Raw genomic sequence first — 19,396 nt, 5'->3', positions numbered from 1 at the left:
AAGAGCAATTCATTCAAATTGTTTTAAGTTAAAAGGACACCCCCCCCAAAGAGAAAGGATCAAAAAATTTCAATCACCAAAAACAGGATGCCAATACACTCTACCCTGAAATCAAAGTTGTCACTGCTCTCTACCAAACCACTTATTGTCATAACATTCTATTCTCCCTTTACAGTGGGTAAGGTGATTGCCTCTGAGCCTACCAGGAGTGATCCCTGAGCACATAGCCAGGAGTTAGCACTGTGCCCAACCAGGTGTACCCCCACAAATAAAAATGGTTAACTGTTCATAACCAGTTGACAAAGCTTATCAACTGTTCATAACCAGTTGACAAAGCTTATCTATTACCTGACAAATTCTCAATCATCTAGCCCTTTACCTTAATTGCCACTGTCCCCAGTCAAGCTCAGCTTTTTATTTCCCAACCCAAGATTGCAAATAGCTTCTTGACTGGCCTTTTGCTTTCTGCCACTCCCACAACAAATGACTAGGAACCCTATTACAAGTTAGTGCTAGTGCCAAGTCAGTTTGGAGACATTCCTAAAGTCTGTGGGCAGGCTAATTCTCCTGAAATGCTGCTTTGATGATGCCACTCCTCTACTAACTAAAGCGCCCTAAAATAATGACCCAAGTTACTCTCACTCAGAGAAAAATTATACTCACCATTTAATGTAATACACTAATTTCAATTTTAGGGACAAATAGAGGGAACACACATCTTATTTTGACTTAGGTAAGTAGTAACTATTCATTTAGGGCAGTCCAAAAAAAATTTTTTTAATGAATTGGCCTTCTGTTTTACCTGAGAAACCCAAACTGGGAAAAAATATAGTCTGCATTTACCAGCAGAGAATACAATACTTCAAAAATACATAGGCCCTGTAGGGTTAGAATTTTGACAATCTGAATAAAACATTTTCTTAGAACAGCATGTACTCTGAAAAATTCGTGGGACTATGATAATGGGTAGGAAAGTGACTGGCTCAAGGAGAGAGCAGCTGACTCTGAAGACAAGAAAGAATAATTTAAGGCTAAGAATATCATACCTAATATCACAGCTGATTGGAGGGCATTTCATAATGCTCTCAAATACTTCAGAGAACCTATTCTCACCTCAGGCTCAGTCAAATATCCCCTTCCCCATTGCAGAAGTCATGATAGTCAAAAGTGTAATGGAAGAATTCATTATAGGACTTGTTTTCTCTTTTGGAGTATTTTTAAACAAAACAGACTGAATTACCACATTAAGTTACCATATTAAGTTTTATGTATTTTCATTATAAACTAAAATATCCTTTTTTTAAATGGTATTTTGGGGCTCAGGATCAATCCTGATGGTCCTGAGAGACAGCATGTGGTACCAGGAATTAAACCAGGGTCAGCTTCATTGGAGCCACTGCATTCTTTCTCCAGCTAGAAAAATGTCTGTATAGTTTTAAGGGAAACAAAGTGTTGACAGAAACTAAGGAAATTCACCAAAAAATTATCCTTCCATTCTTTAAAATAAAGCAACAAAAATATACCAAATTAATATCATGGCATTTTATCTAAAATTGGGGATAATTAATATATTTTGTTTGCTTTTCTCTTGATGCCTAGATACTTTCAGGCTCATACACTTGGGCAAAGTATACATTCATTTTGCTTTTTGCAGCTAATATATACACAAGAATCATTTTTCTGCTTTTAGTCTCCCCAAACCTCAGTATCTTTTAATTTATGACTGGACTATATTTCCTCTCCCTAAGTAGCACTTAAGAGACTCAAATGGGATTACATAGTAAATAGAAACTATGCAAGTTGCCAAAATGAAAAACAAAAGCCTATCTGTCTAGAAATAATTTTTTCTTAGAGAAATCATAACTGGTGAGAATTTACATTTAAAACCTAATTAGTATCTTCCCTTTTAAGTCACTTTTCTTTCCTAAAGGAGTCTGCATATTGTTCAATGTTAGCCATCATTTCTTCAGATATTTAATTTTCCAATGTGGAGAATGTGGAATTATATTTCATTTCTCTTACCAATTCAATTTAAATATCAGAAAGTCAGACTGAGTGTCCAGAGAGATAGCAGGTAAGGCGTTTGCCTTTCATGCAGAAGGTCAGTGGTTCGAATCCCAGCATCCCATATGGTCCCCTGTGCCTGCCAGGGGCAATTTCTGAGCAAAGAGCCAGAAGTAACCCCTGAGTACTGCCAGGTGTCACCCAAAAACCAAAAAAAAAAAAAAAAAAAAAAAAAAAAAAAAAAAAAAAAAAGAAAAGTCAAGACTGAAATCTGTCATGTACTCTTTATTTTCACTGCTACCACTCTAGTATTAAGCTATAATCATCATACATCAAAATCCAGAAGTATTCCAGCAGAAATTTTGAGACTTTTAATTTTACTTTTATTAATTGAAGTACTGTGATTTATAATACTTTTAATGATTTAAGTCCAACAGCATACCCATCACTAGAATATCCACCTCCCTCACAGAAGACCCCTCCCTTTCAATCCCCCTGCACAAACTCAGTTGTGTAGATCAATTTTTCTATTCTGCTGCCTCTGTTGTTACCAGATTTCTATATAAGTCCCACATAGGAGATATTCTGCATCTATCCCCTTCCTTCAGACTGACCGATTGACCTCACTCAATCCTTTCTGATCTCAGGCAATTTTCTTCTGTTGTTTCATACATAGTTCCATTTTCTTTGTTTACTCTTACTCTGATTAGATGTTATATTTAATGGGTCAGAAACACTAAGAACAACAATTTTGTCTTTAATATTTCATTAATAGTCTTTAATAGTTTTTAAATGTCTTTAATAGTTTTGTTAGGAAATACATACTTCCTAACTAGTTTTTGATATACAAATCGGTAGTTTCTTCAATAAAACAGCCACATGCATTCTATAACTTATTAATCTATGTTCAATTACTGTTGAAATTGATAGTGGGGAGAGTTATTTGCTATCCCTTCAAAAGTTTCAAAGGGCCAGAGAGTAAAGCGGGAAGGGTGCTTGTCTGGCACACAGCTGACCAGTTTTACTGTCTGCTGCATATGGTCCCCAGGGGCTCACCAGGAGTAAGTTCTAAGCACTGCTGATTGTGGCCAAAAAACACCCAAAATAATAAAAATATTTTCAGGCTTCTCTCAAAACTATCTGAACTATATCTGAGCAGAGAGGGGCAAAATCTCCAATTCTTTTCACAAAACTAACTTATCTCTTTAAAAAAGTATGTAATCAGGGGCCAGAGTGATAAAGCAGCGGTATGCCTTGTATGCAGTTGACCCATGACAGACCTCAGTTCGATCCCCGGTGTCCCATATGGTCCCCCAAGCCAGGAGCGATTTCTAAGCACATAGCAAGGAGTAACCCCTGAGTCTAACCGGGTGTGGCCCCAAAACAAAACAAGCAAAAAAACAAACAGGCAGGCAGGAGAGATAGCATAGCTAGTGGTAGGGCGTTTGCATTGCACACAGTCAAAACCAAAATGGTTGATGGTTCGAATCCCAGCATCCCATATGGTCCCTAGTGCCTGCCAGGAGCGATTTCTGAGCACAGAGACAGCAGTAACCCCTGAGCGCCACTGGGTGTGACCCAAAAACCAAAAGAAAAAAAAGTAATGTGATCAAATATAAGCATGGCTAATTATTAATCCCAAGCAGTTGCAAATGTGACCTGCCATGTAAGAAAAAACAGGCAAAAATATACATTTATACATACAGAAACCTTAACCAAGTATGATCATTCTAGAACAGTGATGACTAACCTTTTTGAGCCTGAGTGCCCAAACTGCCACACAAAACCCAAGAATTTCCTAAAAAGTGCCAGCACGTCAATTAAACGTTAATAACAAGATTTTAGTATCTAAAAACTATGCGGCATGCGGCGCATATCTTAATTGCGGACCTTCCCGCATGCCAGCTGTAAGGCCTTTGTGTGCCATAGGTTCACCATCGCGGTTCTAGAACAATGTTTCTCAAAAAAGCCAATATTGTCTCCTGTTGGACACTAGAAGGACAGGGTTGGGCAGTAGTAACTTCAGGTACAGCTGGAAAAGTGTTTCCTCTTTGTTCGATTAATGAAATTAGATTTTCAGGAGAATGTTGATGCTTTTTCTCTGGAAAGGGAGCAGTAGCTCAAATAAGCTTGGGAAATTCTGTTCTAGAATGTCAAGGGCAGAGTCAAATACTGGCCCAAATTTTCTCAAAGGATGATGTAAATTATGGTGGGACAGGGGTGGAGGGATGGACACTGGAGGGTGTGGTGATGGAACACTGTATGTATGAAAACCTATTATTAACAGTACTGTAAACCTCGATACCTAAAATTAACATATAAAAAGAGAAAAATAATTGAGAAGTGAGCTCCCTTTTACTTCTCTTCAGATTCTTTAATTCTCAGGATCTCTGATTGCAAAGTGCAAAGTGCTTGGTTTCATGGTTTGTATATACCTTTTAAGTATTAATCGTGGTCTTGTGCCAGTCAAACCACAAAATTGTTTGGCTCTTCATTTATTGGCCAGGCCACCCTGTTTGGAGTGGACTCTGTATTTATGATAAATCCTTTGTCTCCTTAGACTTAGCTATTTTTCTTTCATTTAGCATTCCTTGCTTCTGTTTCTCTAAATTAATATGAAATTTTCACTTCAGTCTATCTGTACATCCTACAAAGAAAACCTCAGTTTAAAATATAAAGAGATAGTAACTGCTTTTTAAAAAAAAAGAACATTTAAAGTCAATGTGCATTTTTTATTTTAAACAAACTATCAAAAGGTTTTTTTTAATTCAAACACCATGGATACAGGTGTTGTTCATAATACAGCTGATTTTATTTTCCACAGATAAAGCTATTCATGACTGAGTTACAATATGTACAACAATCTTTACTAGTGCACACTGCTGGCCACCAATGTCCCCAGTTTCATCTCACCCTCCCTATGCCCTTCTCCACGTTCATCCATGTATAAGCAAACTTCATAACATCATTTTTCCTAACAGCTGCAGAGTATATTCCATTGCATAGATGTATCACAGTTTCTTCAGCCACTCATTTGTTGTGGGGCACCTGAATTGTTTCCATATACTGGCTATTGTAAATAGTGCTGCAATAAACAAAGGAGTGCAGAGGGCATTTTTGTATTGTGTTTTAAATGGTGTTTTCCTTACAGTTTGAAAGTATTAAGAGGGGGAATCAGGGGGAATCCTTCTTTAAGAGATATCCTTCCGGGGCCGGGAGGTGGCGCTAGAGGTAAGGTGCCTGCCTTGCCTGCGCTAGCCTAGGACGGACCACGGACCGTCCGGCTCCCATATGGTTCCCCAAGCCAGGAGCGACTTCTGAGCGCATAGCCAGGAGTAACTCTGAGCGTCAAATGGGTGTGGCCCACAAACCAAAAAAAAAAAAAAAAAAAGAGATATCCTTCCATAACCTGGGGGCTTCCCTGCCTCCTTTTCCTTTAGTTGTTTTTTTCTTAATTCAAAAAAATAACATCAAGAGAGAAAGGAGATAGTTCAAATGTCTAAAGCACGTGCTTTGCTTATAGGAGCCAAGGGTTTGATTCTTTATACAGTACCTGCCCGCCACAAACAACACTAGCTCAAGTAGTACAACACATGACCAGCATGCAAGTCAAGTTTGTTCTTCTAAGCCTGTTTGGTGTGGCCCAGGATTTTACAAACAACCCAACAGTATTGCATATAAACTATTTGAAAAACAAACAAACAAAAACAAAGACAAAAAAAAATGAGCCAGAGCGGTAACACAGTAAGTATGGCATTTGCCTAGCACAATGCTGGCTTGGGTTTGGTCCCCAGTATCCCATTATGGTCCTCCTGAGCACTGCCAGGAGTAATTCCTGAGCACAGAGCCAGGAGTAACCCCTGAACACTGGCGGTGTGGCCCCAAAACAAAACAAAACAAAACAAAACAAAACAAAACAAAAAAAAGCAACCTTGCTCTAGAATATACTGAATCAATATTATCAATTCTCCATTAAGCTACATTCAATCAAATTCCCAATGCACTCCTGTTGAAAATCAATGGGAGGAGGGAAAGATATGGCTCTGGACCCATGAGCTGTAGTAATTTTAAGACTCCATATTAAGATCTATTTTGGATTCAAAGATGTTAAAAAATAAAGGGGGTGCCAGAAGATGCATCTACAAATTTATGATAATGAGTTCAGTAAGTTTACATGATCCATGCAAGTAACTCAAGAATGCTCCCTATATATATCCGTGATAATTAAATACAACTACAATGCCCATTCACAATGGCAACAAGATCTAGTAAAAACTCTAATGAATGTTGTGCAAGAGCTATTTTATAAAAAGCAGTAGAGCGTGCCCAACTTTACCCTTAGCGTAACTGTAAATGACTCTACATATTCTATAAATCTGATGGAGATACTATAAAAACTTAGCTGTTTTTAAAGTAATTGACAAACTAATCCTAAGATAAGCAAAGAAAGGAAATTGCTTTAAAATCCCTGATGAAAAAAAGACATGCTAAGATTTAATTACAAAACTATCATTATGAAATCACAGTACTTTGGTATAGAAATAGCCAAACAGACCAATGAAACTAGAAACAGATGTGTACGTATTAAATACGATATACCTTTAGAGAGCTGCACTATAAATCAGTGGGGAGAAAAGGCTGAACCATTCAAAATCCCTTCGTTAAAAAAAATAGATCATTCATATCACACAAGAGAAAATAACTTCTGATAACTTAAAATTCTAAATACAATAAAAGTACAGTATCATTAGAACCTTGGAATAAGGAAAGAATTTTTTGCAGACATGTGCCTACAAAAAACACAACTAAAGAGAAACTGAGAAAACTAGCTACGATCATTACAAAAAATATTTTATATAAAAAAGCTAAAATGGGGCCAGAGTGATAGCACAGCAGGTAGGGCATTTGCCTTTCATTTGGCCAATCCGGGTTCAATCCCCAACAACCCATCTGGTCATCTAAACACTACCAAGAGTGATTTCTGAGTGCAGAGCTAGGAATTACGGAGTGCTTCAGGGTGTGACCCAAAACCAAAAACAAAAGCTAAAATGATAAACAAAGGACTATGAAAATATATTTTCAGTGTGGATAACTGCAAATCATTCTAATCAGTATTTAAAATAAATGTTTATAAATCAGGTCAGGAGACAACTGCAAGAGCTAATTCCGCTGGCCTTGCTTGCAACATTCCATCCCCAGTACCTTATGATCACTTGGAGCACCAATCCAGGCGTAGCCCCGAGAACTGTTGGGTATGAACCAAAAAAAGAAATTATAAATCAACAAGGTGGTTACAATCAGATAAATTGACAAGCAATCCACAGAAAACATAAATGGTCAACAATTCAGGGGGGGAAAAATGCAACTTTATAAGAAATATAAGATGTGGAACCAGAGCCATAGCACAGTGGGTAGGATGTTTGCCTTGCACATAGTTGGCCTAGGTTTGACGCCCGGCATTTCATATGATCAGCTGAGCTTGCCAGGAGTCATTTCTGAACAGAGAGCCAGACGTAACCCCTTAGTGTCGCCAGGTGTGACCCAGAAACCAAAAAGAAAAATCAAGATTAAAACAGCAATGAGATACTGACAAGTTCTCTTCAATATAGCAAATCTACTTTTATAATCCTAAAAGGTAAGAACACTATAAAGATGATACTAAAACACTGAAATACAAAAAGAACTAGATCTAATTTTCCAATTTTATGGTGTCAGGACCTCTTAACACTTAAAAAGAGGGCCTCAGGGGACAAGTGTTGCTCAGTGGTAGAATGCACAAATCTTACATGTATAAGGACCTGGGTTAGGGCTCCAGTGAGGATCTCGGTGGGACAGGAAGTCTAATAGCTGCATACTTACCTCAAGGCTACGAAATATCCCTGAAAGTGTACTTTTGAGTACAATACAGTTATGAGAAATCTACATTTTATAAATTGTTTGGAAAAATAATTTGACATACTAAGAATAGATTGGCCATATATCAATCAACTACAGGCTGGGGGTGTGATGGACATTATATAATACGTAAGTACATCCCTTGGTCAAAGAACATATTGGCTGATTGAAAACTTGAAAATTTTTTCACGACATAAAATTCCCTACATGCTGGGTCCAGATAGTAAGTAAAGGGTTAAGGAGCTTGCCTTGTTCACTATCATACTCAGTTGGATTCTGGGCACCAAATATGATCGCCCCAAGCACTGCCAGGAATGTTAAGTACTTCCAGAGGCTTCTCCCCCAACCCACCAAAAAATAAATCCCTATGTGCAACAATGGAAGTAATTTAAGAGATAACATAGATATTCGAGGTAGAGCTTGAAGATAAAGATAACTGAAAACCTGAATCTACAGCCAAGTTTTGTTATTTGTTTTGGTATTCAGGGGATCAAACCCCAGCCAGTCGATCATGTGTACAGCTAGCACCTTACCTGCTGTGCTATGGTTCCAGCCCCCTGTACAACCACAACCGTAAATAAGAGACAGATATAAGTAGTTAAGGCAAGTTAAATACTAAATTAAAGTCGTTCACATGTGACTGTTAAGAAAAAAAGGACCTAGAAAAATGTGGCCATTAACAGAAAACTGGAAGTAGTTTTAGGGATTCTGGGTTAAAAATAATTATATACGCCGGCGGTGGCGCTAGAGGTAAGGTGTCTGCCTTGCCAGAGCTAGCCTAGGACGGACTGACTTCTGAGCGCATAGCCAGGAGTAACCCCTGAGTGTTACCGGGTGTGGCCCAAAAACAAAACAAAAATTAATTAATTATATACATGTATATTCATTCCCAATAAAGAGTACTGGATATAAGCTAGGAGCCACATAAATGTTTTGTCTACACCAAGACAGTTAAGACAGTAGTGAAGGAGGTTATGTAGGAACCGAGAGTGCTCAGGCAAACTAGAGAGCAAACCAGAGGAAGTGTCAGAGAGAAAAGGATCGAGGATTGGGGAAGAGTGGTGACGCTAGTGGTAAGGCGTCTGCCTTGCCTGCACTATCCTAGGACAGACCGGTTCAATTACCCGGCGCCCCATATTGTCCCCCAAGCCGGAGATATTTCTGAGCGCATAGCTAGGGAGTAATCCCTGAGCATCAATGAGTGTGGCCCAAAAAAAAAAAAAAAAAAAAAACCAAAACAAAAAAACAAAAAAAAAAAATTCAAACACCCCTCACAAAAAAAAAAGGCTCGAGGATGGACCTTAAGGGGAATTCACTGCAGATGACATAGAAGCACCAAGTGTGAGAAAACACAATGCTTTTTATCTGAAACATCCCTTAAGGGCTGTGGCAGTTTCCCTATTTGGAACAATTAAGAATTTAAGTGTATGTGGAATGGAGAAAAAAAAAATGAACGTCCTGGTGAAAAGAGACAGAAGACAGGTGAGGTTGTCGGCAGAGCTGAGCTAGAGGGAAAGGCCCCAACAGAGAGGCAATGATGCAAGCGGCAGAATCACGACAGCTCAGTCCTCTGGGACGGGTGGGGCGCACAGGCAGGCGCACAGGCAGAGCAGCTGCGCCCGCAGGCGGCCAATTCTTCCCCACACAAGAGGACACAAGGAAAGCTTAGATAGAGACCGCAAGAACAGGAAATGGAAGGAGGGAAAACTGGAGGGCTTTTATCAGGTGGTCATCTAAACTTCTGGTTTAAACAAAGATTAGATAATCTACGGAAGGTGATGAGTTTCAGAATGTAAAAGCATAGTATAGAATTACTAGTGTGTACAAACTCAAATCATACAAACAAGGTCACCGCCGACAATATAAATTCAAATGAGGTTCGAGAGGAAGCTACAAAAAGCTGTGTGTGTGTGTCATTGTGGGAGGGGGAAAATTTAAAAAAAAAACTTTTTATCTGAAGATTGCACTTGTTAAAAAACTAACAACTCGGACAAGATAGAACACAGAGATAGCTTTATATGCTGAGCATATACTCGAGGCTGGGGCTATCCCCCCACACACACACACAAACTGGAAGGTCCTTGGTTACACCCAAGCACCAGGTGTGACCCAGAAACAGAAAACCTTAACAACTCAACTATATCTCAAGGGGTGGGAGTACAAGGTTGGCCATGTTGGGAGTTCTGTGTTCAATCCCTGACAATGTATGTTCTCCCACCACTGACTGCTCTGGTTCTGTTTTCATTTGTTTTTTACCACTCTCAACAGTCTCAGGATACCGGGCACTGCCTGGGCCTGTAGCAAAAAAAAAAAAAAAAAGCGCATGCACAACTACTATCTGCCAGCCCCATTTTTTTTTCAGCCTTCTTTGTCTTTTTTTCCGGACTCTCAACGTTCGAAGTTTTATGGTTACCTCGTATAATCATGGACCTAAACAATCACAGCAAATATGTATCCAGTCGTCAATCGCCTACAATGCACCTTTCACTCCCAACTTTCCTGAACCACTGCAATATACAGAGAACCTCCAGTTTCCTGCCCCCCCCCCACCGAATACCAGACCAGTCTCAGATTTGCAGCAGCCTAGGAAAACTGGAACTGTAACAAGTTTCTAAGGCAAATTTACCCTACCTATAGGTCATATACAATGCTAGGAAACACGTTCTCCACATGCGCATTCAGGAGTCAGATATCCATCAGAACAAGAGTAGAGAACAGGACTAAGGTTAGCAAGTAGCAAGTAGCGGGGGAGGGGGCAGTGAGCAGAGAAGGATCTGAGCCCCAAGGGTGGGGAGAGGAGGACAGGCCCCTTGGAGGTAAGTGTGCAGCAGTACCATCATATGTCTAAAGCATATTCATACTATTGAAAACCATGTTCCCTCAATTAGAAACAGATTTTTTCTTAATGCAATAATAGTAATTAATAATAAGAGGCAAGCTTGACTCAGAACAGTCTTAGTTGCCTTCTCAAAGCCAAGGGTGGCCCATGGTTCCCATCAGCAGGGAGAACGGGGCTCTGTCCACTCACTGCCCTTCCAGTCACTCTTTTAACCTACTTCTCTAAAGCAAAGACAGGGAAAGGACCATGGGAATTACTCCAGGATCAAGTCGAAAGTAATCCAATAGTACCATCACGCTCAGCCATGGTCAAAGAAAATGGAAGAAACCCGTCCCCATGTGTTTACTACAGAAATCAGTGGAGCAAAAGGCCATTAATTTGGGGTGACAAATTAGCAGAGAAAGGGGAGCAGCCAAGAAACGGCTCATCAGAGAGGAGCAAAACTGACTTCACTTTTTTTCTTTCCCTCCATTTGGGACTTTGCAACTTTTCCTAGTCCCTAGGCATTGCTAAACAAGTCCAGCTTAGGGAAAAAACTGCCCTGCTTTCTGGGGTCTGTCTTAGCCCGCATTCCCCCTGAAAAGCAAGATCTTCACTTGCATTTGCAAGCACGTCCGTCCAGCCCCCAAGTCCTCCAAGCAACACGTAGTAAATACGAGAGGATTACTCCGAAATGCCCTTTTCCCACCACCCCGCCCTCGTTCAGTCATTTCCCAGCGGCACCTCGGAACCCTTTCTGAAGCAGCGGATGGGAACGGTGCCTGGCGGGCTTGGAAGCCCCGGGAAAGGTTTGAGTGCATCTTATCTCATCTACCTCCGAAGCACAGGGTCTGGGAGCATCCTCCAGCTGCAATCCTGGAGCCCGCTCCCAGGAGTCTGGAGGATTTTCCCACCCCGCAACTTGGCAGCCGGCGCCACCCCCACCCCAGCCCTGATAGGCACACACCCGGGTGTTTGTGCTCCTTCCGTTCATAAAGTAACTTTCCGCCCCTCGCCGGGGGCCCCTAAATAGTTAGCTAGCTAGCTCCCACCCGGAGATGTTTTTCCATCATCCCGCTTCCCAGCGAGTTGTTTTTGCAAACAAACGGTATTGCCAGACTCCGTGGGCGAGCTGTGTGCCGTTTGCACCCCGCCCCGGGGGGGCTCAAAGAGGGGCGAGAGGTCCTTTCACATGCATTGGATTTATTGACTGGAAGAAAGTCACCAAGGAGATCGTGATGGGGGGAGGGAGAAAAACAGCCGCCCGAAAAAAAAAAAAAAGACATACAAAAAAAAAAAAAACAGCCACGTCGGCCTCGGGGCTGGGAAAGCCAAAAGCGGAGGCAGCGGGGCGCGCGGGTGGTCCCGGGCGCCGGCCGAGCTGCGGGGCCGTGGAAGCCGCCGCCGATCGCGGGGCGGCTGCAGATCGGGCAGGAAGGTGGCGCTGCCGCCAAGCGCCCGCAGCTGCAGCGCCCATCATGGCGGCCAGGGCCAAGGCGGCCGCGCGGCGCGATCACGTCTCCTCTGCGCGAGCGCGCGCGCGCGCCGCCGCGCCGGGCCGCGGAGCCCCGTGTCCCACGCTGCAGCAGCCCCCCCTCTCGGCTGTAGCGGAATTCGCTCGGCCGCCACCGCCTGCAAGATGGCGGCCGCCCCCGCCGTCGTCCCTGCAGCAGGCGCCCAGCCGCCGCCATCTTGTCCCCCGGCCCTCCCCCCCGCGCCCAGTATTTACATAGCGAAAATCGGCCCGGCCGGCCTGCGGCCTGCACCTCGCGCCCGCCGGCCGGGCCAAGCCCGCGCGGGGCGCCCCGGGCCCGCGCCCCGGCCCCGCCGCCGCCAGCGCCCGGGCCGCGGCGGCCCCTCCCCGGGGCCCGGCCGCGGGCCCAGGCGCCGCCGCCCCGCGCGGGCCGGCCGGCCTGCTCCCCGGGCCTAGCCGCGGCCTCCTCGGGCCTGCGCGCCGAGCGGCCGGCCTAGCGCGCAAGGGCGCCGAGCAGGCCGGAGCAGGCCGCGGCGCGCGCTAGGCCGCAGGCCCGCGGCGGCGGCGGCCGCAACTCACCGGACGGGCGCGCGGGCGGGCGGCGACGGCGGCGGCGGCGGCGGCTGCTGCAGGCGGCCTTTCTCTGGAGCTCTGGGCCGGGCTCCGGCTGGTGGGGCGGGCGGAGGGAGGGAGGAGGGGCCGAGTCGGAGCTGACAAAAAGCGGCCCAGCGCCCCGGCACGGGCCCGCCGTCAGCACGTCACGTCACCGCCGGGAGAGAGACCCAGGAAAAGGCGGAAGGCGGCGCGGGCCCCCTCCTCCGCCCGGCCCGCCGAGTGGCCGCGCCGCCGGGGTCTCCCGCGGCCCAGTCCCCGTCACAGCGCCCCCCTCCTGGCCACCTCCGCGCGCCCGCCCTCCAGCCCGCGCGGGCCCGCGGCGTGTCGACCCCGCCGAGCGGCAGGCGGCCCGGCCGCCCCCCGCCGTCCCCCGTGGGCCTCGGCCGCGCCCCGGCCCTCCCCGGAGACCTCCAGGCTCTCCGCGCCAGTCCCGGCCGAGGCGCCTGCTCGAGTTGTGTGCAGGCCCCGGCTCAGCCCCCCGCCCGCAGTCAATGTGTGTGGTTTTTTTTTTTTTTTTTCTCTTCTTCTTCCCAGCCCCGTGGCTGGAGAAGAAGATAAATTTAGCCACCCCCGTCGTCCCCTGCTTTGGCTTAAAAAAAATTGGGGGGGGGGGTGCAAATAAAATGAAAACACGCTGGCCCGTCTAACTGGGTGTGGGGGGCTAGAACAAGGGAACAACGGTTATCCTGGAGCAATTGCCAAACCACTTTGCCTTTTTTTCAAAAAAAGCACACAACCGAACTAGCTGATTATTCTGGTTTGCTGGAAGAAAGCAACGAGAGGGCTTGCATTTTTTTTTCACATTGGTTTCGCACGATCCAAGGGAACGGAAAATGGCTTCATGGATTCCCTTCCCTATCTTCGCGTCTCTTTTTCTCAGCTTGGGGAGCCTATGAAAGGAAAGTCACCTAAATAATGAATTTTCGCATTCTTTTATAAATACAGACTACAGTTGGGGATAAATTCGCCCCTCCCCCCTTTGTTTTTTTTTTTTGTTTTCTTTTTTACAAACTTAAGCTTTTTAAAGTTTAAAAAGGCAGGAAGAAAGAAACCATGTCTTTAATTAAACAAAGCATTCCTCCAACTCCCAAGACGTGTACTCTGCATTTTTACTAGTTTCTAAATTCTTAAGCTCTTTCCTTACTGAACTTGGGACCCAAAGTCTTTAAAACTAGTTAAAAGTTAAGTAGTGTCATGTTTACCTTAATCCAGACTCAGACAGGCTTTATTTTCTCAACTCAGCATTAACCATTAGATAAGACATTTTTAAACTATGACTTTTTTAAAAAAAAATACTGATTGAGGTCCTTGTGATTTACAATGCTGTTAATGATCGTTTCTCAAGAACAAAAATTATTAAGCACGTACCATACTAGCCTGAAATCTCTTTTTGAAAAAAGCCATCCATATATTTCAGTTTCCAGACATTTCCTTTCAAACTCCCAGAATGCAACTTGTCCTTTCCCTCAGGCATCTTAAGAGTAGAAACCACTTTCAAAAGGAAAAAAGGTATTCCAAGAAGAAATCTGAAAATGTACTAAAGGACAATCTTCCTCTCAAGGCTTTGATTTTTCAAGCAATTATATTTCCTTTCAAAAATGATAAATAGAACTTAGTTCTATTCTAAATTCCTCTCCACGTGTGGGAGTTCTTTCTTTCTACTCTCCAGTAAACCTTTCTTCCTCCTTTAAAAAAATGATAAATAGCAACGTCTATTATTACAGAAAATTCCATTGGTCTGTGCTTCACAGAAAAGTAAACAAAATTATTTTAAAAGTTAAAATACATCCACATTAGCATGATTGTTTTTAATGTAGACTGGAGAAATATGGAAAAAAATAATACAATGGAAAGGTGCTTTCCTTGCACACAACTGCCTAGATTCGATTCCCAGCACCCTAAATGGGCTTGTTAGGGGTGATCCCTGAAGTACTGAGCCAGGAATAATAAGCCCTGAGCATAGCTAGATGTACCCCCAAACGCAAAAGGAATACATTAAAATTAAAAATACAAATACACGCATCCAATCCAGGATGGACTGTATTTCGAATCCCAGCATCCCATATGGTCTCTCGTGCCTCCCAGAAGCAATCGATTGATTTCTGAGCGCAGAGCCAGGAATAACCCGAGCATGGCTGGGTGTGACCCCTCCAAAAAAAAGTGGATAACCAGCCTTTTTGTTTCACACTTTGTCAACAATGGGATGTCATCATCCAAGGAACTGTTTGTAGCATGAACCCTTAATTAATGTCTACGTTCTGGTTAATTCTGCCTTAATTACCATGGAATACTTCTAAGTCCACTAGAAATAAGAGTGCCAAAGGAGCAGGAGATGTAATTTAGCAGTAGAGCATTTGCTTTTCATATATGCAAGCCTTGGGTTTGGACCTCAGCAAGGGGGCGTTGATAAAAGGAAATACATGAAAAGATATTTTTTGGATTAAAAAATAGTACATTAGGTACTGATGAGACTTATTTTAGTGAATGAAAATAGTTCTGAAATTTACTTAGATGTGAAGGAATGGGCAGGAGAAGGGGGGGAGAGAGAGAGAGAGAGAGAGAGAGAGAGAGAGAGAGAGAGAGAGAGAGAGGAGAGAGGAGAGAGGGAGGTAAAGAGATCATGAGCATGAGCTTTTCCGGAAAAATCCGCAAGGTACTGATACTTTTAAAGAGCATTTTGCCATCCCTTTTTTTTTTTTTTTTTTTTTTTTTGGTTTTTGGTTTTTGGTTTTTGGGTCACACCAGGCGGTGCTCAGGGGTTATTCCTGGCTCCACGCTCAGAAATCGCTCCTGGCTGGCTCTGGGGACCATATGGGATGACAGGAATCAAACCACCTTCAGTCCTGGACCGGCTGCTTGCAAGGCAAACGCCCTACCACTGTGCTATCGCTCCTGCCCTCATTTTGTCATTACTTTTTTGCAAAAGCAGCTAACTGATGGGAATATTCTATTAATGATAACAGGTAACCTCACTGAAATCCTATGAAAATTATTTTATACATGACTACATTATTTTATAAATGATATTAACTATACTTTCTTGCGTTTTTTCTTTTTTTCTTTTTTTTTTTTTTGGTGGGGGCCCACACCAGTGACGCTGGGGGGGGGTTAGTCCTGAATATACGCTCAGAAATCGTTCCGGGCTCGGGGAGACCATATGAGATACCTGGGGATCGAACTGTGGTCCGTCCTACGCTAGCTCGAGCAAGGCAGACACCTTACCCCTTATGCCACTGCTCCGGCCCCACTTTCTTGAGTTTTCACCAAAGGGAAAGATACTTAAAACCCTTTTTGGCAGCAGTAAAGAAGAGTGATTAAAAATCATATTACTGGGGCTTGAGCAATGGTGCAGTGGTGCAGCAGTACAGCATTTGCCTTGCATGCGCTAACCTAGGACAGACCGCGGTTCGATCCCCCGAGCCAGGAGCGATTTCTGAGCGCAGAGCCAGGAGGAACCCCTGAGCGGTATGGCCCCAAACCCATAATAATAATAATAATTTTACTGGAAGTACATTTATGTTTTAAAATCTTAGGATTAGGGGCCAGAGCAATAGCACTGCTGCAGGGTGTTTGCCTTACACGCAGCTAAGCTGGGACGGATTCGGGTTCGATTCCCAGCACCTCATATGGTCCCCTGAGCCTGCCAGAGCGATTTCTGATTTTTGAACATAGAGCCGGGAGTAAGCCCTGAGCGCCGCCGGTGTAACCCAAAAACAAAACAAAAGAGGGCCGGGGCACAGCGGTAGGGCGTTTGCCTTGCTCAGGACTGACTGAGGTTTGATTCCCGGGTCCCATTTGGTCCCCCGAGCCTGCCAGGATCCTTTTCTGAGCATAGAGCCAGAAGTAGCCCCTGGGTGCCGCCCGGTGTGACCCAGACCCACAAAGCAAGACAAAACAAAACAAAAACTCTTGATTAGGGGCTGGAACAATAATACAGTGTTTGTCTTGCACATGACTGACCCAGGTTTGATCCCCGATCAAAGCCAAGACTAATTCCTGAGTGCAGAAACAGGAGTAAATCTTGAGCGTTGCTGAGTGTGGCTCAAAATCAAAACAAAACAAAACAACAACCATGATTAGTGCAAAGAGATAATACAATACATAGGACACTTGCCATGCACCAGCCAACCCAGATTCAGTTCCCAGCACCCCATACAGTTCTCGGGGCACTGCCAGTAGTGATCCCTGAGTGTACAGCCTGGATTAAGCCCTGAGCGCCACCCTGTGTGGCCAAAAGAAACCGACAAAATCTTATGACTGGGGAAAGTGTACAGGGGTTAAGGGGTTTGCCTTGGATGTATACTACTCGATCACCCAACCTGCATATGCTCTCTAGAGCAGAGAGGAATAGACCCAGAACACTACCAATGTGGCACAAAACAAACAAAAAAACACCTATGACAAAGTGAAGGTACCAAGTAAGTGTGAACAGCAGAGATGAGAAATCATTCAACACTAACAAAATACAGTTTATGAAAATGTTCACCTTAAGATTTCCAGTATAGGGCCCGGAGAGATAGCACAGCGGTGTTTGCCTTGCAAGCAGCCGATCCAGGACCAAAGGTGGTTGGTTCGAATCCCGGTGTCCCACATGGTCCCCCGTGCCTGCCAGGAGCTATTTCTGAGCAGACAGCCAGGAGTAACCCCTGAGCACTGCCGGGTGTGGCCCAAAAACCAAAAAAAAAAAATTTTTTTTTCAGTATAGGGGCCAGTGAGGTGGCGCTAGAGGTAAGGTGTCTGCCTTGCAAGCATTAGCCAAGGAAGGATGGCGGTTCGACCCCCGGCGTCCCATATGGTCCCCCCAAGCCAGGGGCAATTTCTGAGCACTTAGCAAGGAGTAACCCCTGAGCATCAAACAGGTGTGGCTCAAAAAACAAACAAACAAAAAAAGATTTCCAGTATATATGGGGCCAGAGAGATAACATAGTGGTAGGGTGTTTGCCTTGCACAAAGACCAGTGGTGGTTGGAATCCTGGCATCCCATATGATCTCCTGAGCCTGCTTCTCCTGTTTCTTTCCTTGTGACTTTGTTTCTTTCTTTGCCACTGTCTTTATTGCTTTGTTTCTTTCCTTGTAACTTTGTTTCTTTCTTTGCCACTGTCTTTATTGCTTTGTTTCTTTCTTTCTTTCTTTCTCACTTTGTTTCTTTCTTTGCCACTGTCTTTATTGCTTTGTTTCTTTCCTTGTGACTTTGTTTCTTTCTTTGCCACTTTATTGCTTTGTTTCTTTCCTTGTGACTTTGTTTCTTTCTTTGCCACTGTCTTTATTGCTTTGTTTCTTTCATTGTGACTTTGTTTCTTTCCTTGTGACTTCTTTTTTTGTAATATCTTTATTTAAATACTGAGATCACAAACATGACTATAATTGGATTTCAGTCACAAAAAGAACCCCCTCCTTTCACCAGTGCAACATTCCCACCACCAATGCCCCCAGGGGCAATTTCTGAGCATTGCCAGGTGTGACCCAAAAACCAAAAAAAAAAAAAAAAAAAGATTTCCAGTATACTTAAAATTAATGAAAGATTTAGTAATCAAGTACTACGTGATTAAGCACTTGATGTTTTTCACTTTAGAAACTACTACTTTAGAGAAATAACTACACTAACAACTATGATGACAATCTTAATGCCTGTCTCAAATACAGGCAGGGATTGTGGGAGGAGGGAGGAAGGCATTGGGGGTGGGAATGTTGCACTGGTGAAGGGGAGTGTTATTTTTGTGACTGAAATTCACCTATAGTCATGTTTGTAATCATGGTGTTTAAATAAAGATACTATTAAAAAATAAATAAAGGGCTGGGGATTGCATTATGTTCTCCAGAGTTCACATCTCTGATGTGATGATATTTAGATATCAATCAAGCCTTTGGAAGGTAATTAAAATAAAATTATGAAGAGGAGATACTATTATGAAGATGGAATAAAAAACTCTACTACAGTTTATCTTGCTTTGACATATTCTCCCCGTTATAATTTTTAACTTTTAGGTTTTATTATTTTTTAATTTACTATGCTTGTAACATAATTTTAACAGTATGTAACTGCTCCTTCATCACTACCAAAGTTGCACTTATGTTTTTATTGTTTTGTTAACCTTAATTCTGGTCCCTGGCAGTTAAAGATGTGGTGCTTACTCCTGGGAACTCCAAATAAGGAGACTGTGTATGATAGAATAAAAATATTCTTAAGGGCTTTCATTTTCTGACTTAAAATAAATATACAATAAAGGGAAATTTTTTTATTTAACGATGAATGCCAGCAAAACATTTCAAAGGCATATGCTCTGAACACAAAATAGTTGATATCAAAGTAGTCAAAGGGATTTTGGTTATACACTAAAATTAATGTGTTCTTTCAGAGTTGTTAATGTATATCAGACAGTTAAAAGCATCTACTGAAGGGTTGACAATGTTTTAATAACTTAACTAAAAGTCCTGACATGTTTATAGGTCTTGAGCCAGAAATAATATAAAGTCTTTCAATCATTTTTTGCAGAGAAAGATTAGTCAGAAAAGAAGCTATTTAAAAAAAAAAAAAAGATGAAAAGGGGGCCGAAGCGGTGGCACAGTGATAGGGCGTTTGCCTTGCAAAC

At 43.2% G+C, this 19,396-nt stretch overlaps 1 protein-coding gene across 1 annotated transcript in view; it reads right to left on the bottom strand.

Annotated features, from left to right (window-relative positions):
• ZFX (zinc finger protein X-linked) overlaps positions 1–12,852 on the bottom strand; it is a 32,239-nt gene extending 19,387 nt beyond the window's left edge. Inside the window, exon 1 of the mRNA XM_049766740.1 lies at positions 12,771–12,852. The gene's annotated coding sequence lies outside the window, so the exon portion shown is untranslated. The remainder of the gene's footprint in view (positions 1–12,770) is intronic.
• Positions 12,853–19,396: the final 6,544 nt, after the last annotated feature.

This window comes from Suncus etruscus, chromosome X (assembly GCF_024139225.1).
Source record: "Suncus etruscus isolate mSunEtr1 chromosome X, mSunEtr1.pri.cur, whole genome shotgun sequence".
Lineage (NCBI taxonomy): Eukaryota > Metazoa > Chordata > Mammalia > Eulipotyphla > Soricidae > Suncus > Suncus etruscus.
This window is presented reverse-complemented; position numbering and strand designations above follow the sequence as displayed.